The sequence below is a fragment of the Panthera uncia genome, chromosome D4 (assembly GCF_023721935.1).
Source record: "Panthera uncia isolate 11264 chromosome D4, Puncia_PCG_1.0, whole genome shotgun sequence".
Classification (NCBI taxonomy): Eukaryota; Metazoa; Chordata; class Mammalia; order Carnivora; family Felidae; genus Panthera; species Panthera uncia.
The window spans coordinates 59,493,639-59,517,825 of NC_064807.1; the positions used below are offsets into that span (position 1 = coordinate 59,493,639).

At 50.5% G+C, this 24,187-nt stretch overlaps 1 protein-coding gene across 1 annotated transcript in view; it reads left to right on the top strand.

Annotated features, from left to right (window-relative positions):
• COL15A1 (collagen type XV alpha 1 chain) overlaps window positions 1–24,187 on the top strand; it is a 110,662-nt gene that overhangs the window by 13,670 nt on the left and 72,805 nt on the right. The gene's annotated exons all lie outside the window — the stretch shown is intronic.

Consider the following 24,187-nt stretch of genomic DNA (forward strand, 5'->3'; position numbering starts at 1 on the left):
GAAGGAAGGAAGGAAGGAAGGAAGGAAGGAAGGAAGGAAGGAAGGAAAGAAGGAAGGAAAGAAGGAAGGAAGGAAGGAAGGAAGAAAAAAAGGGAAAAAAATGCGAAGTCCCAGGTTAGAATCACCCGATGCTGGGGGATGCATGTGTACATGGCCTTTGTAGCATGGTGGTTAAGTGCTGGGGCTGTGGGATCAGACAGAGCTGGCTGCAGTTCTAGGATTTGAACATACCAGCTGGTGACTTTGGATGATTTACGAATCCTCTTCTAGCCTCTGTTTCCTCATCTGTAGAGTGGGAGATAATAATAGTACCCATCTCAGAGTTCTTGTGATGAGGACATGAAATCATGTCCCCAAAGCTCTGAGCACAGTGCTTATACCTGATTCATTCCATTAGGGATCAGAATTCACGTGCAAATCCATCTTGCCAAGGATAGGAGGGCTGGGATGAGGCCATTCATCTTTGGAATCATTGACCTTCCACTGGCGGGATATAAAAAGCCATACTCTGTTGTGGGGAAAAGTGAAATATAGCTAAATAAGAACTTTGCCAGGGTGGGAGGGAGGGTGGGATACAATTAATTGTAAACTTTCAGGCCTCCTTAGACTTCACCATCCTGCCTGCCATATCTGGTAGGATTTTCATTCATTCATTTGTTCACTCACTTTTACTGAATAAATATTCATTGACGGCCTACAAGGCAATGTGGTATGTGCTGGGCATCACATGATGAACAAGAGAGGCATGGTTCCCACCCTCTGGGAGCCGGCAGTCTATGGGGGACATAGACACTAAGTAAATAATTGTACGAAAACCCCCTAAATATATGTAGATGGTAAACAAATGTTAAGAAGAAGTACAGGGACCTATGAGAGCACAGACCTGGCCACTCTCATCAGCACCGGGGTGTCAGGAAAGTCTCCATGAGGAGTGACATTTAAGATGAGATGTGAGGGATGAATTGATTTAGCCAGGAAATGGGGTGGGGCTGGTGGGTTGGAAGAGGATTGGAATGTTCCAGATCAAGGGATCAGAATGAGGAGAGGGGGGAAACAGCAGCCTGTGTGCAGCCTGAGCGTGGTGTGGGAGGGGAGGCTGTGGGGGGTCTGGAGATGAACACAGAACCTCCATCCAGAAACTGTTTCCCCACACCTGGCCTCCAGTGGGGCCAACATCTTGGCTTCCCTCAGTCCCATGGGTCCCATGCAGTGCTCATAGCCCAGGATCCATGGGCTAGGGGCCTCTGGGTCCTGCCTCCTGCCCTGCTGGTGCCTCTAATTGCAGAGAGTGAACTGCTCTAGGGAGGGGCGTCTGGGGTCTCCATCTCTTTCTTGCACAGGAGAAGTGCATTTAAGAGATTTGCAGCAAAATGATAGGGGAGCAGAGAGTGAGAGCCACCCAGAGCCTCGGCCACCCGGAGCCTGTCACAGCTGCCTCACCAACAGGCCATGAATGTCACATGGGGAAAGGATTCTAAGAATTGCCCTCTGCAGTTAGACTCCAGTTAGCCTTGGCTTTGAAAAGCTTCTTCCTGTCTATGAAATGAATGGATTGGACCAGCTGTAAGCCCATCCAGATATGATATTATCTCTTTTGATTTCTGTCTCTCTCTGGATCTCTGTATTCCGAACGTGCGTCCATAAACACACAATGCAGAATTAATTCTCTCCCCATGGAACAGAAACAAGATCTTGGAAGTAAATAACTCTGGTGGGAAACTTTTAGAAGTGTTTATGCAAGAGAGTAACTTCTTTAAAAATGGTGGGATATACCGGGGCATCTGAGTGGCTCAGTCAGTTAAGCGGCCGACTTCAGCTCAGGTCATGATCTCACAGTTTGTGAGTTTGAGCCTGGTATTGGGCTCTGTGCTGACAGCTCAGAGCCTGGAGCCTGTTTCAGATTCTGTGTCTTCCTCTCTCTCTGACCCTTTCCCATTCCTTCTCTGTCTCTCAAAAATAAATAAATGTCAAAAAAAAATTTTTAATGGTGGGATATAGATGATGGGTTACCCCCTCCTGTCTAGGCCATTCCCCTAGAGACCTTCTCAAACTGGCTGTGCTCATGGTCCATGGCTGTGTGACTGTGGCATGCAAAGCCACATTGTTTATTTTCTGCATCCACTTTACTCAGAGGTTGGTAACTTGGGGTGGGGTGGGAAGTCCAGTAATAACTGGGGAATGATTTAGAACATTTTATACTAAAAGGAACAGCACACATATATTATGGAGTGGAGTGCAAAAGTTGAGGGTTTTTAGAGATAAAGCAGGAGGCTTTAATTACGTTTCCAAGCTCTGGGGGGCTCTTTGGCCAGACCCAGATAGTCAGGAATAGGGTCCCCTCTCCCTGATGGTAGGATGCTTGAGTGGAGATGATGCTGTATATAGATTTGAGGTCCCTAACTTGTGGAGGAGGCTCAGAATTACGGCAGTGGGTGTCAGAACCCACTCTTGCATAAACATTTTCTCCATCTGCAAATGCCTAATGCACTTGTGTGTGGAAGGGGTTATTAATATTTTTGTTGTTGTTGACAAGATGAAAATTACTGCTCTCCGAAGCTCTTGTGCTAGGACTGTCAGTTCCATGAGGGAAGGAACTTGTTTGTCTGTCACTGCTGGATCTCCAGCACCTAGAATAGTGCCTGCTGGACAGCAGGTACTCAGTGAATGCTAGATGAATGAATAGCTGTGTGTATGTGTTCATGGCTGCAAGAAGCTTTCCCCTCTCGATCTGCATTTACCTTTCCAGGAATCAGTGTGTGGGGTAGCATTAGCATGGGAAGGTTGGGGGGAATGTGAAAAATGCTCCTCGTGCATATGCATATGAGAGACCAGCCAGTCCCACTCAGGCTCAGGGTTTCTAAGAATCACCCTTGGGAGACAGCCTCCTACCCAATGTGGTCCATGCCGCACAGTGGCTCTTGTGGGAGAAGACACAGTTCACCATTCATGCATGTTGGAGAGCTTGGCTCCTACAGCTCCCCTCTGAAAGGGCCTGGAGATCCCCCAAACATTTTGCCTCCATCAAAACCCACTGGGAGCCTCGAGGACCCAGAACATGTGGGACTTTCAGGATTTCTTCATTACTGATGGAGGGGCACCTGGGTGACTCACTCAGTTAAGTGTCTGACTCTTGATTTTGGCTCAGGTCATGCTGTCACGTCCGGCTCTGCACTGACAGCACAGAGCCTGTTGGGGATTCTCTCCCCCCATCTCTGCCCCTCCCCCGCACATGCACACACTTGCCCTCATGGGCAGGACACACTCTCTCAAAATAAACATTAAAAAAACCAAAATAAATTATAGATGCAAAGATGAAAGCCACACAGCTGGAATACAGAAGGCCTGGATCTGGGTCTTCTGATGTGCAGGTGGGGGGCACGGCACCACCCTGAAATTCCCAAGTCCCAAGAGTGACTGTAGATGCACAGTCAGTCTGTCCCATCCCCAGGGACGTGAGAGGAGAGCCGAGGGCAGGCATTCACATAAGCTGAGGTCCCTCACCTTATGGGCTGTGGCAGCATGTGGTTAGAGCTGAGCTCTGGAATCATCAGATGGACTTTAAACCCCAATTCCGCTTTTTCTGAGCTTTGTGACTTGGGCAGATCACTCAGACAGAGTGCCGGATTCCTCACCTCGATGTGGGATGGGGAGAGGTGGGTAGAGGTCCCACCTCCAGGGCTGTGCCAGGCGTTCAGCAAGTAACGCTAGGGGAGAGCTCGGAGAGAGCCAGAGGCAGGCAGCATGCCCTTAGTGGATGGGAGCTTCTTCCTAAACCATGAACCTCACGTTGCCGCATGACGGCATCCCTGGCCTCATCCCAGAGATTCCGACCGGGGCGGTGGCAGCCAGGCATCAGTGTTCTAAGGCCCTCCGGTGGTGGTTTTGCCAGGGATGAGGAAGGAGCTCGGTGCTAGAGCACGCAGGCCATGAAGGCAGGGGGCACGTCTGTCCTATTCACTGCTGACTCTCCCAACAGCAGCAGTGCCAGGCTTGTGGTGCTTGGTGCTTGATAATATTTACAAGTGACTGAGTGAATGCGTGAATGAATGCGTGAATGATGGACGAACAAGGTGTGCTTGGCACCTGACCTTGCCCTGCAGCACCACCCTGAGAGCCAGACATTGGCATCTCCACGTCCAGGTAAAGAAGCCAATGCTCAGAAATGTGAAAGAACTGGACCAAGGTTACTGGCTAGTAGGCGTTGGAGCAAGGACTCGCACACAGGCCTGTCTGAAGTCCAATTCCGTGTCCTTTCCCCTGCACCTGTGGTCGGGGAGGCTGGTCCTCCTGGGATCCTCTCCCCCCGCGTCACCCTGAGTTCGGGTTTCCAGGTAGAGGTATCTCCTGGATACTCACCTTGGAATCTCTGATTCTTCCTCCCGTTGCTCTCCACCACCCTTCCTCCAGCCAACATGTGAGGACCATGGAGCTGTACTTTCATCTAGATTAAACAAGTGTCAGCCTGTTGCAAAATATGACTTCAGGGTCACCATCTGTTCCAGCTGTTCGCCGAAACCCACATCCCATTGCAGAGCCAAATGGGTTCCAGCATCCAGCAGGGAGCAGGTCTTTGCACAGTTGAGCAGGACAGTTTGCAGAGAGAAGCAGTGTGTTCGATAACAGCTGCACGACAAATTTCTTAGGTCGTTTGTTTCCGCCTGCTCGACAGCACCCAAGTCATTGTACGTGTGGACCACAGGCCCCCACTACAGGCACGCGTGCATTCGTTTGCACATTGTGCCCCTACTGTGTATCAAGCACTGGGTGGGGTGCTGTCCTGTGCCTCGCCTTCTTCAGGGTTTTGGGGAGAAGTGACCTGGAGAGTAGACAGCTGTGGGAACCTGACATGCCATGGGCACTGGGGTGACTCACACCGTCAGTCTGGGCCCCAGTTTTCTCATTTTGGGGACATTGGACCTGTGTTTCCTGAGGTCCTCCCCCAGCTCTGAAGGCCTCCACAGGCCTCCACCAGCCTTGGTCCATGTAGGTGAGATTTTGCAGTGCCTCCTGAAAGCCTGAACTCATTCTGCCAGGCTGCTTCTCTGCCTTGGCTGAGTTCACACAGACTCGTCTGCTGGGACACCCCGGACTGCTCCCAGGGAAGCTCGATTCTGCCTGGGGCGTAACATGCCAAGTGCCCCAGAGGCTGCAGGAAAGTATGTCTCCTGCTGTTGCCAAACGACCGCCTTCGCTCCACATTCCAATTCACCAATTCCACCCTCTCCTTGGCAAGGGAAGGAAGGGGGCCTGGCTGCCAGGGGCAGCAGTTCGGGGTGAGGTAGTGATGCCTCCTAAAATGGTCAGCTGTGGCTTTCCTCAGAAACCTGCTGAGGCTCCCCATGGCCTGTTGGATACATTTTGGTCTCCTTGACATTCAAGCTTCTCTGCAATCTGGCTCTTGTCCCCTACGTGAAAAAATGATAAGAGTAGAAAGAGCTGGAGGGGATCTCAAGTCACCTACATTTGAGTCCCAGCCACCCACGCACCAGCTCTGTGGCCTTCATCTGTGAAATGAGATAGCAGTAGTCCCCACTTTATCAAATTGTCCTGAGATTACATGATGCATGTTACTTTAACACTTCTAAATCTGTATTTACCTGAGTTTGTAACTCTCTCCTTTCTGCTCGAATGCTGGAGATCATCTTAGGGTCTGTTGCTCCCTCCCCTGGAACTGCTCACATACCCCTCATTTTCCTTGTGGTGGGTTAGCTTGTGCTCTGCTGTCTCTGCCACGTCCACCTGTGCAGAGCCTTCCAGTTCAGGCCACCTGTATCAGGACTCTGCGTTGGTGTCTTGTTCCCTCTACTAGGCTCAGAGCTACTTGTAGACCAGATACTGCATCCTCTTGGTCTCCCAGAGTCCAGCCCCGAGCCAAGTCTGGACAAGGTCAGCCACTGGACACTGGTTGTAGGCAAGGGCAGAACCCTCGACTGGGACCAGGAGAGAGTGAAAGGAAAGACCCCATCCAGAACCCATTCTTCCCTTGTGGCCACATCGTGGCTGGGATAATATAAATCATGACTGAATTGACCCACGTGGATAGCAGCTCTTTAAGAGATTTTGCTGACCAGGTGGTGTCACCCATGCCAAAAAATTCAAGAAACACCTGAGAATATACCTCACTTAAGAGAAAGGCTTAGAAAGCCCCAGAACTGTCAGTCTTTTAAGCTCCTCCCACCATTTGAAGCTCCTCCCATCCAGTGTCTTGCTTCCTGGGTGGGGATGGGGCTAGGGGATGCAACCAGGAGCAGGAATCTTTCTGTTCTCCCCCCAGGACCTGGAGAGCTGGTCTGTCCCATCCCATCCCATCCCAATTGTCCAGTGGCCCCAGCTCATGTCTGATACCCATATGGGCAGCTTCCCTGAGGCCTCCAGCCAAACTTCAAGACCCTAACAATATGTAAGGGAGAAGGGGAAGCACATGTTGCTCACATCCTCCACTCAGACCCTCACTTCAGGGAGGGGGAAGGTGGAGGCGGCTGGAATTTAGTCTGAAGTCTAAGAGGCCAGTGTATTTAAGGGAGGCACTCCCAACTTAGTGGGTGAGAGCCAAGAGCAGGCGTTTTGCAAAAGACTGGTCATTCAGAGCCCTCCTGCTTAAGGGTCAGCCAAAAGGATGGGAGACTCCAGCCCTCAGGAAAGTTAGCATCAAGCTTTTGTAATATAATAATACTATTTTATTATATCTTAATAGTGGGTATCAGGTGAGAGCTAGTCTATTAGGTGCATATTGAGCTAACAGTGCTGGTGGCATTACTGTGGCAACACCCGGAGTTCATTAGACTTTTTGATTGATGACAATAAATATGGGATGTTAGGTCAAGCCTGCAATCACTCTTGTCCAGAATCCATTAAGCTCATCCATTCACTCACATGTGCATTATTTGTTCATCCATCCATCCATATCTATCCGTCCGATCATCTGTCCATCCATCAGTGCTCAGTTTTTGCTTACCCCAGGCAAGGCCCCATGTTAGAGAGGTGGGTGAAGGTGGGAGATACAGAAATGAAAGCAGAACATGAGGCCTGCACCCTCAAGGGCTCATAGGCTGGTGGGAGACACAGGCAAGTGAACAGATAATAACAGAGTAGTGAGAAATTGGAGCTTCCTGGGAAATTCACCCAGGGAGGCTTTCTTAGCCAGATGGCGTGACTCATCTGTAGGCATCCAGGAGTAGGCCCTGAGCCCCAGCTTCCCAGTGTGGCTGCAGTGGACTTCCCTGGGTGACTGTAGGCCCTTGGTCCCAGCACGGAGCACGGGGAAGCTGGAGAGGCAAGGGAAGTAGCTGTTCCGGCCCCCCTGGAAGGCCTGGGCTCTTTCTGCTCAGGACATCTTTCCCTTGGGGATTGGGCCTCTTGGAGGCTGTCAGCTTACTGTTGGCTGCAGAACCCTGACCTGACACACCCAGGCCCTTGGGCTAGGGCTCCCAAGCCTCTTTGTATTCACTCACCACCAGCCTGGGGCCACTTGGACATCTCAATCCAGGCCCTAGGGCCCTCCTGTTGCCAATCAGTGAGATCTAGTCCCTCAGGGGACCCAGCATTCCATTAGCCTGGATAGGAAGCTGCTCATTTGTAGCGCATCACGGTTGGGGCCCTGCCTGAGTCTGTCCCCTGGTGAATGCGGCTGGAGTCCTGCCCAACTCTATGCCTGTGTCCTGACCCTGAAGCAGACTTTTCTGCTGACTGTCTGCTCGAATCTCCTGCTCCATGGCTCCCCACCACCTGCCTCTGTTCCAGCCTTAGGCCACAACCTCAGCCTCCACCAGCACTGCGAACAACAGGTGTCACCAACCTGAGGGTGATCATCACCTGGAGGCCTAGTCCAAACACAGATGCTGGCCTTCGCTGCAGTTTCTGATTCAGGAGGCCTGGAGTAGAGCCTGAGAATTTGTACCTCTGGGTTCCCGGGTGCTGCTGCTGCTGCTGGTCCAGGAGCCACACTTTGAGAACCACCAGTGTTGTGGTTAAGCACATGGGCTGTGGGGCTTGAACCCAGGCTATTTGGGTCCAGATCTTACCTCTGTCACTTCCCAGCTGTGTGAACCAATGCCTCTGCACCTCAGTCTCCTCATCTGTAAAATAGAGATAAGGTGACCCCTGCCTTACTAGGTTGCTGTAAGCATGACATGACCCAATCCAGGTCCCACTTGGCATACAGTGAGCGTGCGGTGAATATATCTGTGTCCTTGGATGCTGTCACAAATTACCGCAAGTTGGGTGGCTGAAAACCACAACAATTTATTCTTGTAAAGTTCTGGAGGCAAGAAGTCCAAAGTCAAGGTGTGGGCACGGCCGTACCCACTCTGGAGGCTCTAGGGAAGGATCCTTCTTTGCCTCTTCCAGCTTCTGGTGGCTGCTGGTGTTCCTTGACTCCTGGTTGCCTCACTCCATTGTCTGCCTCCGTGGTCACACTGTCTCCTACGTTTTGTCCGTCAAATCTCCCCTATGTGTCTCTCATAAAGACACTTGTCATTGGATTTAAGGCACACGTGGGTAATCTAGGCAGATCTCTTCATTTCAAGATCCTTAATTTAAATATATCTGGGAGCGCCTGGGTGGCTCAGTCGGTTAAGCATCCACCTTCGGTTCAGGTCATGATCTCACGGTCTGTGAGTTGGAGTCCCGCGTCGGACTCTGTGCTGACAGCTCAGAACCTGGAGCCTGCTTTGGATTCTGTGTCTCCCCTTCTCTCTGCCCCTCCCATGCTCATGCTCTGTCTTTCTCTGTTTCTCAATAATAAATAAATGTTAAAAAAATTAAATATATCTGCAAAAGACCCTTCATCCCAATAAGGTTACATTTACAGATTCCGGGGACTAGGATGTGGACATATCCTTTTTGAGAGCCATGATTCCACCTACTACTGTGAACATGGCTATTATGATTATGATTATTATATTATTATTATTGCTTAGTTGTTGTTTCTTCCAGCAGCTGCAGTTAGGCCTGACTCCAGCTTCCTGCCCTGGGGTGGGAGGAATTGGGTGGGGTGCTAAGCCGATTTCCAGGTTCTAGCTCCTCTCTGCTGGTCCCATGTTACGCAAACCATTCCCAGGCTGGAGCAGGAGTTCTGCTTATGGAGTGACATTGGTCATATTACAGGGTCTCCGTGTGTTCAGATTTCATTAATCTGAGAAAAATAGCAATTTCAGCTCCCAGACACCTGTTCAGAGGCCTCTGTCCATATTAACTGCTCCTTACACCTGAGATGGCTGCACTGGACAAAGCATTTTCCCATTCAGAGCCACATGGGGCCTTCACTGTAACCTAGTGAAGGAGGCTGTATCACCCTATTTGCAGGTAAGAAAACAGAGACCCAGAGGGAAAGTTGCTCCAAGCTATTTTTCATGGCAATTACAATAGTTCAGGGGAGAGAAAAGAAAGCTTATGTCATTGATAATGAGGGCAATGGCCATAACCCAATGTGCTTTATTAAATGTCTGTTTTTGCTAGGCCCTCAGCTCAGGATTTTATATCTGTTATCCCAGGTCATTCTCAAAACTCTTTCCTACAGCAGGTGGCATTATTCCTGTGCTACACATTTAGAATCTGAGGCTCAGAGAGGGGAAGCATTTTGTCCAGAGTTGCACAGCTTTTAAATGCAGAGCTGGGATTTGAAGCCAAAGCTGTCTTTCTCCCCAGCATCATTCTGCTTGGAGATCCTTCCAGCACTGAAAATATGTCTGGTCAGCCAAGATGAGAGCTGTGGCTTCCCAGGGGCCAGTAGGCCTGGAGTCTCTGGCCCTCCCAGATCTGCTCAGAAGAGGAAGCCCGAGAGAGACTGTCTCTGGCTGGCACAGAGTCCTGTTTCTGGTAGCTGGTAGGAGATGCTGTGTTGATGCTAAGAGCCATGGGGAGGGGCTATCAGGGTGATGAGGATAGAGAAGCAGATGGGCCCGAGGCCACTGAAGGCTAAGAGGTCAGGGTGTGCTCCTGGAGTGGATCAGACTCAGATTGAAGTGACATTCCTGGAAAGGAGCAGATGAACCCTCAACTCCTCACACCAGACAGATGAAGGTTTAAAGCCACCAGTTCTGGGACCTGATAGCTGTGTGCCCTTGGGCAAGTTATTTAACTTCTCTCTGCCTCTGTCCCCACACCTGTAGATTGGGCACAAGAAGAGTGAGGTTGTTGTGAAGAACTCAGGGGCTGTGGATGAGTACCAGCTGGGGAGCTTGTGCAGCTTCACCAGCCCCGGCCATGGCCCAACTGAATTGAAATCTCTGGGAGTGAGGCGTGGGGAGTAGTATTTTTGGCAGTCTTCCAGTGATTCTCCTGGGCAGCCAGAGCTGAGAACCACCATGCTGGTAAAGCCCTTGTGCCCAGGACACAGTCAGGGCTCAATACACATGAGCCCCTGCTATGCGTGCACTCGTATGTTCGTGAAACTGACATTTATTGGGCACCTGCCTGTGCCAGGCTGTGTGCCGTGTATCTGGCCGTGTATGCAAGCCAGCTGTTCATGGAGCAACCGTTTCTAGCATTGCTTCTAAGAAAATGAGTCAGTTGGTTTCAGTGCTTTGTGAAGACGTGACCCAAATCGGATATTCTGAGAAGGCTTTTTACTGATGAGGGGGAAAATATGGAAAATGTACCCACATTAGAGAAACCTAAACGCTGTGTGTAGGAAGTATAGTCAAACATCTCCAAACCTTTAAAGAGGTAGCCGGGGAAGGAAGAGTGGGCTTCAGACTCTCCGTGGGGCCCTAGGCCCATGTCTTCCCTTGCAATGCTTCAATGTGAATGTCAGTGATGTGAAAGGGTTTTGATGGTGGTTTTTTGTTGGTTGGTTGTTGGTGGGTTGGTTGGTTGGTTGGTTGGTTGGTTGGTTGGTTTTTAGCTACAGAACCTTCTTCAAATGAGGCTGTGACTGGAACCAGATATGTTCAACAAAGGAAGTCTGAGTTGCTTTGGTGCAACTGTGCGTATGAGGGTAGGTGAGTTTGTGCGAATGTGTGTCAGTGTGTGGGAGAGTGTCATGAACGAATGTGTGTGTGAGTACATGAGTGTGTATGTGACTGCATGAGTGTGTCTGAGGGATGAGTGTGGGTGGAGGTGTCAGAGGGTGCGTATGTGTGCATGTGAACGTGTGTGTATGAATAGATGCATTAGTGTGTGTGAGTATGCTTGTGGGTGTGTTATAAACAGGTGAGTGTGTGCTGTGTGTGTATGTGTGTCTGTGTGGCTGTATACTTGTGTGTGTTAGGAGCCCAACAGTCAGGCCTTCTCCATCTCCCCTCTCCTGCTGTGCACCCCCCCTCCCCTGAGCCCCACCCCTGGTCCTGGGGAATGAAGTTTGAAACCTTCTGGTCCAGATGTCCACACTGACCCTGCTTGGCCTCCAGCTGTTGGCTCTTTGTCCCCTTCTAGTGCTGCGCCTGGCAGTTTTCAGGAGCTGCGGGTTGCCGGGTGCCCGCTTCCAGCAGGCCAATGCACGTTCCCATCCGGCATCCCTCCTGTGCCCCCGACAGGCCCCTTCCCCTCCATGCCCGTTTTCCATGAGTTTTCCTCGCGGTGCCCTGAGTGGAGTCCTCCAGAGCTGCCTGCTGGGAGTGATGACTCATTTCAGTTGATGTCATCCTCAGGATTCAAGGCCCTCATCACACTCAAAGAGTCTTTGTTCCCCAAATGGAAAAGGAAGGTCCATAAATCGAGAAGAGTTGACTAGAAAACTCTTCCCAGATGCTCACGCCTGCCCACACCTGCTGGCCTTCATGTGCCACCTGGTGCACGTGGGCCCTGGAATGGCTCTGTACCCAGCTTTCTGGAACAAGTTTGGAAAAGGGGTGAAGGAGGGGTCTGAAGACAAGACCCTCACTGCAGTAAGACAGCAGGGCTCACTGCATGCTTCCTGAGGCTCGCATATTACTCTTGCACTGGAGCCAATTTCTGCCTAGTCTGAGGGGGTAGCATACACGTGCGTGTGTGTGTGTGTGTGTGTGTGTGTGTGTGTGTGTGTGTCTAGGAGGTGGTAGTGAGCAGACCTGGGTCTCAGAATGAGCGAGTCATACTATACTCTCTCCAGGCTAAACTCTTCAGTTCCTTAGTTGCTGGGCCTACTTATCCAATTATATTATTACTTCTATAATGGTTAACAGTTGGAGGCTGGCTGGTGAGGGCATGGAAGCACGGGGCCCAGAGTCAGCCAGTGGGTGCTGAGTTCTAGATGCACCAGCCCCCTGCTAGGCGCAGCCCTCACTGTGTTGTCCATCCTCACGATGACTCTGAGCCAGCCTCTGTTCCTGCCCCACATACAGCCCAGAGGAGTGAAGTGGCTTCCACAGGGTCACACACAGGGTAGTGGCAAACTCAGGACTCCAGCCCAGGTCTGTCTGCTTGCAAAGCCCGGGGGTGGGGGTGGGGGGGTTTCCCTTACCTGTGGCTGCCAACTGGGAGAGGGCATCAGATTTACCCAGGCCAGACCCTAGAAGACACTGAGCCCACAGGGCCAGGCTGGAGGGGTAGACCTATGTCTTTTTTAAAGCTCCCTGGGTGACTGTGATGTGTGGCCAGGACTGGAACCTTCCCACCACGGTATACCACCCATTCTGATTGGAATCCTGACCTTAATCATTTATTATCCTCATGGCCTTAGAATGGTAATTAATTCTCCAAGACTTAGTCTGTAAACCTGTAAAATGGGGATAATAATATTATCTATCTCATAGAGAATCAGGAGGAAAATGAAATGATTCATGGAAAGGTCATTACACGGTGCCTGCCACGCAGCAAGCCCACAGTAAATCTTAGCTGTTGCTGTGCTTCCTTCTTGTCTGCATTCCTAGGTCATCCTTTCTAGGCTCTTCTGGCACTGGGGGCTGAGACGGGTCCGCATGGTCTATGCCCATATGTAGTCATATCAGAGAGGGAAGGGAGCTCACCACCAGAGTGCAGAGCGATGGGTGTGTTTGGGTGGAGGGATGGGTGGGGACTATGAGGACACAGAGGTGTGCAGGTGCACCTGGAGGGGTCCCAAGGGCAACCCGGGAGGCCATGGGTTGTAATGGGCAGAGCCTAGTACTGAGTCTTCCGTGCTGAGTCCTGCCCTGGGCTTCAAGTAAGTTATTTCCCCTCTCTGGGGCTTAATTTCCTCCTCTTTGAAATGAGAGAATGATCACTGCCTCGCCTCCCTTCTGGTGGGGGCTCAGGTGAGAGGATGTTTTGGAAGCTGAAGCAGGTGCTGAGTGGGGAAATGGCCTCTCCTTCCTGCCGGGTGGGTGGGGTGGCCAAGCCACAGTGCCCACACCTTGCCTGTCTCCGCCCACATCCAGGCACCTTCAAAACCATCCCTCTCTCAGTTTAGGCCAAAGACCTGAGAGAACAAGAAAGCAAGAGAGACAGAGACAGACAGAGACAGACAGAGACAGAGAGAGAGAAAGAGAGAGAGAGAGGAGAGCTCACACAGTAACTTCATTGAGCATGAAAATTCCTATGCTATATATGAAAACCGGAAAAGGGAAGGAGGCGTTCTAAGTTTACATGTAGAAAAATGCTCCTCTGTAATTCAGAAAAATGAGGTCTTTGATTGTTGCCAAACCCAGGTCTCCTTTCTAAGTTGATCCAGGACTTTTTTCCCTGGCAGGAAAATGGTTCTTTTTCTAAGAAATGCATTGGGTGGTAGGTTTTTCTAAGAGGCTTTTGCATCTTTGCTGGGTGCAGAAGGATCCCATGCAGCATGAATTCTGTTGTGTCCCTTTTCCTTCGAGAAGGAAGTCAGGTAGAGCCGGGAGCCTCCGTGGGCTCCCGCCTGGGTGGGGCGATGCTTCCTCACAGGCAGACTTGTAACATTTTCCTGGGCACAGTGCTCCACGCCTCTGGCCAGGCTCTGCTGCCCAAAGACCAGGAAGTTTGTGGGGAGGACTGGCTTTGTCCTGCTCCCTGTTGTAGTCATTCCTTCCAGGCCTGAAGGCTGTGGGCTGGAGGAATGGACAGTTAAGAGTGGTTAGAGGAACTGGGAAACAGGCAGGAGAAAAGAAGGATGCCGAATCGGAGACTCGCAGACCTGGCAGGGGCCCCTGGAAACCATCAGCCTGAGGCTCAGAGAGGAGAAGGGATTGCTCAAGATTATATATTGAGCTAGTGGCAGTCTGCCTCCCAGGCCGGCCGTTTCCCTCGCCGCATGCTTCTGAGGCCATGATGCAAAAGTCAAGGCCGACTTGTGTGTGGTCCCAGAGTGCCGAGCAGGGCCCAGCCAGGCGGGTGCAAGCTAAGGGAGATATGCCTGGGTCCATCAGGAGAAAGTTCTGAGGACTAAAGATTGTCCAGCAGTGGTCAGGGTTGTCAGGAGAGAGATGAACTCCCCATTAGTAGAGATGTGCACACGGAGACCTTGCACATGGCACATAGCCTTTTGGTGGCCGTGTAGTGGAGGAAACTGCTTCTCCAGATGGTGAGCTGTGCTCTTCCTGCATAGAGTCTGTGGCTTGCTGAACTCCCAGCTCCCTGTCTCTCTGGGGAAGTCAGAGGAAGGGAAGCCACAAGCCAGGAGGTCTGATCTGATAACCCAGAGTCCTCAGGGGCCATGTCCCTGTAGGAATGTCCAAAGGGAAGGGAAAGAGTGGTCCTGAGAAGATGCAAGAATGTCTGCCTCCCTGGCAGGATGGCCTGAGAAGGAGCAAGGGGAGGGACGCTTGGTTTTCTGAGGCTCCCCAGTTTATGCTGCTGGAGCAAAGGAGGTATTGGAGAACTCCTCTCTCCCCGGGGCCTGGGTGCAGGGAAACCCAGGCCAGAGAGGCTCTGCTGGGGTTCCCAGGGTAGTCACCCCCACTTTACCTGCATATCATTGCCTACTGGCTCCAGCCCCAGTAGGGGGCAGGGAGTAGGATCCTCTGCACCCCTACACCCAGTGGAATACGCCAACCAGCCTGAAGGAGTCTTTAGTCCCCATTTAAGCTGAATAAAGTGTTCTGTGGGTCTTCACAGCCATAGGTGGAAATGAGAGATGTGTGGGCGGGACACCTTTGGCTTCCCCCCCCCCCCCCCCCCCCCCCCCCCGGCAGCGTAGGAGGTAGGCATCTAATTTCTAGGTGTGGCTTGACCACAGCAACCTGTGTGACCTCAGACCTGCTCTCTTGGGACCCTCCCGGACCTCTGACTCTGATTCTGGTTGTTGGGATCCCCGTTCTCCCAGTTTCCCCAGGCCCAGGCAGTGTCCCTCACAGTTGTAGCCTGGGAAGCCTTCCTTGGGTTTCATGGAGGCGTTGTTCTCCATGTGGCCACCAGGGGCCGCTGCCATGCAGGATCCTGGGATGTCCTCAGCCTCCCTCCCGGTCTGGCTTCTCTGCAGCCCTTGTTGACCTGGAGCCAGAGGAACGCTCCTTAGCTCCTTCCGGCCTTAAATGCTAACAAGCGCGAGCGCTGGGCTCAGGTCCCAGATGATCATCTGTGAGATGGAGCTTTGCGAAGCCAAATACAGTTCCCCAGGGAGGCAAGGCTCCAAAGCCCAGGCTTGTCCTAGGCACTGCTTCAGCACCCCACAGATGGAAGGGCTGAACCAGCCCATTGCACAGAAAGAGAAACTGAGGCTTGACTGTGGAAGAGAAATACCAGATGCCCTAGAGTCTGTGGCTGCGAGGAGGAGAGGGAAGGGTTCCTGCTCATCACCTCCTCTGGCCAGGTTGCTGTCATCTGTGTGGAAGGAAAACCTGAACCCTGCCCTGTTTGTTTCTTCATTGCTAGGAATCTGCCCTGGTTTCCATGGAAACCGGCTTTGGACCCCTGGGAGGAAAGTTGCACCCTGCAGTGACTGTTCAGATTTTCCTCTGCCTGGTCCATCTCTAAAGGTTTCTGCTCCCTCCTCTTTGTGCCCTTGGGAGGGGCTGCCCAGAGCTGTTCTCAGGAGCCTGAGCCAAAGACTGGAGGAGAGAGAGGCCCCTGTGCATCTGTCTTTGCCCTTTCATCAGGCCATGGCACTGCCTGCCTGCTGTATGCCCTGATTTGAGTATTTAGAGGAGGGATTGATGCGTGTGGCTCTGTGTATAGGGTGAGAGTAGGGCTTGGTGTCTTGGAGTGCAGCTGAGCAAGCTTGGACGACTCAGCTGTGAGAAGATGGGAACTAGAAGGAATAGCATAAGCAGAGACAGAGAGAGGGGAAGAGACAATGAAGAAATGCAGCCAAGGTTCTCTTCAGTGTAATTTTGACTTGATCTTGAAGGCACTGGGGAGCCATTGAAGGCTTTGGGCTTGTAAATAGCATGAATAGGTGACTGCTAACAAAGACACCTAGATCATGAGCTTCTTGGGCACCTGCACTCTAGATTCAGTGTCATATCCCCCATGGCACACAGGCAGAAATTGGGGGCTTTATAAGTGTTATCAATTCATGAATTGGAAAAGTGTGTTGAAAAACCACCATTGGAGATGAAGCTATCCCTATGCATTGATGAAGGGAGAGATCAAGACTGAAGCCGGAATCAGCCCCAGGAGGTATTTTGAAGGCAGTGAAGATACCTAGAATACGTCAGAACTGCTCCGGCTCTGAGATCCCATCTCGTCTAACTCCTCGAAGTGCACATGGGAAAATGGCGGTCAGGAAGGAGAACAGCTTGCCCAGGAGCACAGGTGGAGTCAGTGGCAGAGCTGGCACTCAACTTATGAGTCCTGCTTCCCCCACCTGGGCCGTGTCTGTGCCCAGAGGGCTTCCTGGCCCCATAGACCTAACCCCATGGAAATGAGGCAGCGTGTGGGTCTCCAGGAGATGAAGGAGCAGTGAGGTCCTTGTTAGATGTGGAGCTTCAGCCTCATGTCACTGACCTTAACCAGGGCCTCGGACTCTGAACCTGGCACTTCCTGGGTGCTAAACATTTTAGGTGTATTAGTTCACTCAAGTGACACAGCTGTTTTATGAGATAGGTGTTATTATCTGTGGAGAAGTGCGGCCCCCTCCCACCAAGGGCCCGAAGCTCCTGAGGCCAGAGAGTTCCAGGATCGGCTCCCCCCTCTCCCACACCGCTGCCTCCCTTCGCACTGCCCCCTCTGAACTTGAGCCCCCAGGATGGTGGGATGTCTTCCCACCAGCTGTGATCCCCACGCCCTCCCCGCTTCCCGCCCAGCACAGAGCCATCCCAGGACAAGCCTGTGGACCAAGTTGCTGGGCCTGTTTGTCTTGGCTCCCTGGCTTCTCTCTCCCCTCCCTGGTGGCCACCAGAGCAGGTGGCCCTCCCGCCGAAGCCAAGGAAAAATGAGCCAGCAGGCCCAGCACAGCCCTGAGCATGGGTCATTCTAGGCCAGGGGTCGCTCCCCACCACGCCATGCTATGCGACGCTGTGTTTGGAGGGGGAGGTAGGGGTTGCTGAGAGCAGAGCTGGACTGACTCGGGCTTCCTGTAGATTGTAGCTTGGCTCTCTCTGTGGCCAACCCAGTGGAAACAAGGCCTGTCGCCAGGCCCCTGCACACTTGTCTTCCCTCACGCAGCTGGGACCTGGGCAGCAGGAGGGCAGGGGCGATTAGGAAGGGTTCCCATTGCACACTTTGCTTTTGGCTAAGCTTATACCTTTCAAATCAAATAGAATCCCTGGTTGCTACCATTTGCTGAGCATTTGCAATTCCCACCCTTCGTTTTGTTGGATCCCCATGTGTGAGATGGGCTGAATGTCCCCACATCTCCGCTAAGTCATCCACCCAGAGGCTGCCCACTTGGTAAATGGCAAAGGCTGGATCTGAACCCAGCTCTGTCCAATGCCAGGAACTCTCCTCTGCAGGTGGCTTCCTCTGCCCACTCTCCAGCTGGCCAACCAACCGCCTGGGCCTGGAAGGGGCTGGGGCAGTGGGGCAGAATCACACCTCCCCTCTGTCCATCCTTGCTCGCTGCTCATCTGCTACTTCCTGGCTGTGGCTCATAGTCACGGAGCTCCCTACCTGACCATCCATTTTCCTGTTTATAAAGCAAGGAGGTTGGATGGATTTGTGATATTTTTTTTTTAAAGCAGGATTCTTTTGGGACTAAAGAATTTCCAGAGTGGCCACGTGGAAGCCTGGGCTGTACCAGCCATGGCAGCGCTGGGCTGGTTGAAACAGGCTTCCTGGCCTCTCTGCCTCTGCCTCCAGGTCCCCTGAACCCCCACCTGTCCCTGAAACCCTCAGGACACCATTTGGAAACAAGCCAGTGACTGGATGAGCGGCTCTGGCCCATTTACTCCCTGTGGAAGGACACATTGTCCAAACCTGGACCATCCCACCAGAAAGGGGTTTCTCTTCTTCTCAGTAGGGGGGAGATTAGAACAGGAGGAAAAGCTTTACACTGGGTCAGGGAAGAAGAAAGCATGGCTGTCAGCAGGGTGCTCTTGGTTTTGTTTTGTTTTTATCTTTAAACCGTGGAGGGGAGAAAAGAAATCTCAGTGGGGTGTTTGCTTTCATTTCTATGTCTTTTCTTTTCACTCTTTCCCTTCCCCCTTTCTTTCGGTACAAAGACAGGCTGTATCTGAGGGAGGAAAAGCAAGAAGAAAAGGTTTTATAGTTTCTAAAAGGGGATGGAAGGAGTTAATGCCTTTACAATATGCAAATGTCTTTTTCACACCATGTATATGGTATAAAATTTCAAAAAGTACAAAAGAGTATGGAGAGAAAAGAAAGTGTGTTCTTATTCCCCACCCACCACCTCCCCTGCCTAGAGACAGTCTCTGGTCCTAGTTTCTTCTGTATCTTTCTGGAGATATTCTAATATATATTTTCAAATATATATATTTGTATGGGAAATATGTATTAATGTATGCATTTCCAACTGATAGTGATTCTGCTCTGCACCCCTTTTTGGGCGTCTGTTTTTACTTAATACATCTTGTTGATTATTTTGTATTGATACCTAAGAAATCACCCTTTTCAAAGGCTGCATGGTGTCTCAAAACTGGTGATGCCACCAAAGATGGACAGTTAGATACATTTTAAACGATGCTGCCATGAACGTTCTTGGACCTGCTTTCTATTTCACATACGGAACTTCATCCGTTAAAAAAAAAAATCCATAAAAGTATAACTTCTGGATCAAGGAGTACATGTTTACTTTTCATTTTGATGAATATCGCCAGAGCGCCTCCCACAGACATCATATGCATTGATGGTCCCAACAGCCCATCGAGGGTAGAGAGGTGGGGATGGCCCGTTCCCTTGCACCCTTGCCGACTCAGTGTTCTGACATTCTGATGTTTGCCAGTCTGAGAGGGAAAATGGTGTCTCTGCGTAGCCTTAACTTGTATTTCTCTCATTCTGAGTGAGTGTGAGTGTCTTCTCAGAGGTTGAAGAGCCATTTTCTTTTTTCTTTTCTTTCTTTCTTTCTTTCTTTTTTTTTTTACGGTGGCAAGAATGTCCTATTCTTTTCCCATCTTTCCACTTGGTTGTGGCTCTCCTGTGGATTCATCTGTTTTGTGTATTAGGTAACTAGTTTGTTGTCTGTGGCATATGTGGCAAATATTTTTGTCCGGTTTGAGATTTTATTTGACATTGTGGGATTTTTTTTTTCCCTGTGCAGAACTTTAAGAATTTCTGTGCAGTTAAATTTAACCAGATTTATCAGCCTTTTCATTTATGCCTTCTGGGGTTTCTCCTACTTAAAATTAATTCCTGTTTTAATGCAAGTTGCAAACTGGAGAGGAAAAGCCTTGGATTGAGGATCAGATCTGAGTTCGTAGCCAACAATCTGTTCCCTCTTTTAACCCCAGTTTCACCTTTTTTAAATGAGGGGTTTGATTATAGTCATGCAGTCATTTATTTGTTCATTCATTCATTCATTCATTCACTCATCAGAATTAGGCTGGATACTGGGAACACAGAGATGGATGGCGTGGTCCTTGTCCTCACTGTCTAATGGGGAGAGACAAGTGACCCCACAGTGACATGCAGTGTGTTGAGAACTATGATGGGGGACCCCAGCGTGTGTTGAGAGGGCTTCTAATGCAACTTCCAGAGGGGAGGGGGAGGGTGTGGGTGCAGGAGGTGAGACAAGGGATTTCCGGGGAGGTGAGGCCAGGGCTGGGTCTTGCAGGATGAGAAGGAGTTCTCCTGGCAGAAGAGCTGAGGGTGTGGGTGGCCGAGGGAGAGGCGCTTGCTGTGGAGGGGAGGACCGCAGCAGTGCGGGGCCCTCCAGGGCCTGTGTCAGGGCATGCTGGGGAGTAGGGAGCGTGGCTGCATCCAGACCATAGAGCCTTCTGGAGCCAGGAGGCAGCAGCCTGATTCTCACGCTGAGGGCCCTGGGTGGCCATAGTAGACTCTCAGCAAGGCACCAACATGATCACATTTGCTCTTTTGTTGAGGACAGGTCATTGTTTTCACTAAAATGTTGTGAAATATTTTCCAAGACGTGGTCTACAAAGACTACTACAATGAATACTTCTTTTGAATATTGCTTACTTTAGGAAGTAAACATTATTGCTATAGCTGAAAAGCCCCACAGACTGCTCCCATATCGCATCTCCCTACCTCCCCTAAATGTTGGTAAGAATGCGCTGCTGGTGGGCATGTCGGACGGCACAGTGGCATCTTAAATGTTCTCGCCACACACACAACGATAGTTATGTGATGTTAATGGAGGTTTTAGCTAAAGCTAATAGATATGCCTATATATACACGTATGAATATATTGCAACGTATAAATGTATGCAATCAACACATTATATATCTTAAGCTTACACAGTGTTATATGTGTCACTTATGTCCTAATTTTAAAAAGTAGCACTTCAGAGAACTTCAGAGGACATTTTAGCAGCATTCAGTGAATTTGCAGGTGTACATCCCCATGTCACCCGATAATTCGGGTGGAATTGCCTGCACAGGTGAGCACGAGGAGATGTGTGGAAGGAAGTATATAGCAGTAAGTGTTTTGAAGAATGATGAAAATCTCCCTTTCCATCAGCAGAAAAGTGAGCCACTCTGTATGGCTTGTTTATACCATAGAGTGCTGTTGTGAAAATATGAGATCCAGAGCCTCCTGCATCAACACAGATCAGTCTTAAAAATACAATGCTGAGGGGCACCTGGATGGTTCAGTTGGTTAAGCATCCAACTCTTGATGCTGGCTCAGGTCATGATCTAACGGTTTGTGAGATTGAGCTCCTCATTGGGCTGTCTGTTGACAGCATGGAGCCTGCTTGGGATTCTCTCCCCCCCCGTCTCTCTGCCCCTCCCCTCCTCAAAATAAATAAATGAAACATTTAAAAAAATAACAATTTTTCATAGGGAAAAAAGTGTCAGAAGGCATACGTGCAGCATACCAACACTGACATGAGGTTTAGAGATGCGCACAGTGGCTCTGCATTCTGTCAGACACATACATGCTCACGTCGTAAAAAAACAAAGACACGCACGGGAGTATACACACCACATCCCTCAGAGAGGCTGTCTTTGGGGCATGGCCAGCGGAATAGGATTGGAGAGTGGTGAGAGCTTCTGCTGAACCAATACTTTCTCCCCCCCCTTTTTTTTAACGTTTATTCATTTTTGAGAGAGAGAGACAGAATGTGAGCGGGCGAGAGACAGAGAGAGAGGGAGACACAGAACCCAAAGCAGGCTCTGGGCTCTGAGGTGTCAGAACAGCGCCTGATGTGGGGCTCGAACCCACGAGCCGTGAGATCATGACCTGAGCCGAAAGTCGGCCCCCTAACCGATTGAACCACCCTGGTGCCCCTGAATCAGTACTTTCTTAAGCAGAGTGGTGGACACATGCCTGTTCCTCATAATATTCCTCAGAAATTGTTTTAATAATGTATTCTGTTCAACCTAGTACTTCCCCTAATTATCATTTCAGCATGTAATCAATATACACGTTATTCATGAGATATTTTTCCTAAGACTTTTTTCCAAACTAAGTCTTTGAAATCTAGTTTGTATATTACACTGACGGCACAGGTCAGTTGCGATGACCTGTATTTCAGGTGCCCAACAGCCACACTTGTAATGGCTGCCATCTTGGACAGTGTGGGGTTCACACATCTCAGGTAGGGATCATATTGGGGGACCTCTGAGATTCCTTTCTGAACCTGAAAGTCAATGATGATGATGATGACGATGATGAGGATAATTCCCACCATTGATTGAGCATGTGCCAGCACCTCATGCTATTTCCTTCAGTCCTCACATACAGTTACTCCGTTTCGAAATGATGGCAAGACATTTGCAACCATGTGGGTGGAACTAAAGGGGATTATGCTAAGCGAAGTAAGTCAGTTAGAGAGAGACAAATATATGACTTCACTCATATGAGGACTTTAAGACACAGAACAGGTGAACACAAGGGAAGGGAAGCAAAAATATAAAAACAGGGAGGGGGACAAAACCTAAGAGAACAAACGGAGGGTTACTGGAGGGGCTGTGGGGCGGGGGGGGCTAAATGGGAAAGGGGCATTAAGGAAGATACTTGTGGGGATGAGCAGTGGGTGTTATACAGACGGGATGAATCACTGGAATCTACTCCTGAAATCATTATTGCACTCTATGCTAACTAACTTCGATGTAAATTAAAAATCAACAAATCAGTAAATAATAAATAAAATGATGGCAAGACATAAAGGCACAAAATTGACCATTTTAACATTTAATATGTGTCTCATATTATTATTTACACTTTTTTGGTATGTCCTAACTATTTCATAATAATTTTGTGACCCACGCGCACACACACGCAGGCTAGCTGCTGACTTTGTGTGGCCTTCTCTGGGGGTGCTGGGGAGTGGGGCACTGGAGTCAGGGCATCTCTTTCTCTCCCATTCTCCAGGGAAGTTTGGGTTTTCCTCGATCACCCAGAGCTTCAGTTGCACCGTCATGCTGCTAAAGGGTCATTGGCATGGCAGGCCGATTAGGTTGGGCTACCCCCAGGCCCCTGGGATGGAGCACCCCCCCCCCCCCCGCCACCCGCCCAGCTTATGAGACTGGGCAGTGAACCAACCTGAGGTCAGACCAGTCACGGCTTGAAAACACCTGCCACTTTTACTGTGTAACTCAGGGAGTCATTCCGTCTTCCCAAGCCTGGGCTCTTCATCCGTAGGGTGGGAGACTGGCAGTCCCCGGGGCTGCAGTGAGGACTAAGTAAAATCCCGTATGAAAAACCCGGTTGTTTTTATATTCTGTATGGGGAGTTCAGGAGCACAGAGACAGGGTGTCCAGGCCACCCCCCCCCCACCCCATCTTGGCCTCCTTTTCTCCCTGTCAGCACAGTTGGGGCAATAACTCGGGCTTGCTGAGTGGATGTAATAAAAGGAAAGAGTAGTGAATGTTCAATGCATTGCCACCCTATTTACCAGGGTTACGTGGATGGTGTCATTTCATCATTTTCGTGGGGCCCATATCGTTGAAGGAGACCCAGTCTTGGAGCAGTGAAATGACTCACCCAAGGTCACACAGCTGGTTAGTTGTCCAGTCAGACAGGGGCAAAATGTAAACTGAAAGGCAGGCTTGATTCGTCAGACAGGGCTTTACTCATGGCGCTCTTGAGTGGCTTGGGTCTTCTCTGGACACAAACCCAAGTCCCCCGTGGTCACTCAGGCTCTCAGGATCCTCTGGCTTTTGGCCGTAGCCCAGGCAGTCACCAGGTGTCTGCTCTGCCCCTTGGTCTCTGGGGAAGGACCCTGCTCCACTCTGACCCTCCCTCACTCCAGACCTCCTCATGGGGCTGAATCCTCAGGATCTGGCTTCACTTCTGAGGCCATAGGGTCCTGCATGTCCATTGTCCTGCCTGCAGGGGTCCTGTCCACCAGTCCCTGAGACCTGCCTTCCTGTCACACTGCTGGCATGGTGGGTATCCCCTCTGGAGCGGGTGCACATCCCTACAAGCCAACCCAGAATCTGCTCCCAGCGCACCAAGGCTCCTGAGCCTGGGGGCCTTTCCAGGCCGCCACAGTGCAGCCCTGCGGTATCAGTAAGAGCTCAGACTCTGGGGTCAGTTGCCCTGGCTTTGAACCCTGAAGGAACTTACCTTGGGCAAATTTCTTAACTTCTCTTGGAAGTAAAATGAGGTTAACAGCGCCTACCTTCCCAGAGTTGTCGTGAGGATTAAATGAACTGATGTGTGTGAAGAGTTCAGAGCAGGGTCGGGCACAGAATGAGAGCTCAGGGAATGTCCACGATGATGATGGTGATGATGATGATGATGATGATGTGAATTTCATTGCCCTGAGGTTTGGGAACACTTCGCTTTGTCCCTACTTGTCCCCCACACCCTGGGACACTTCAACAGTAGACCTCATTCTAAACAAACAAAACA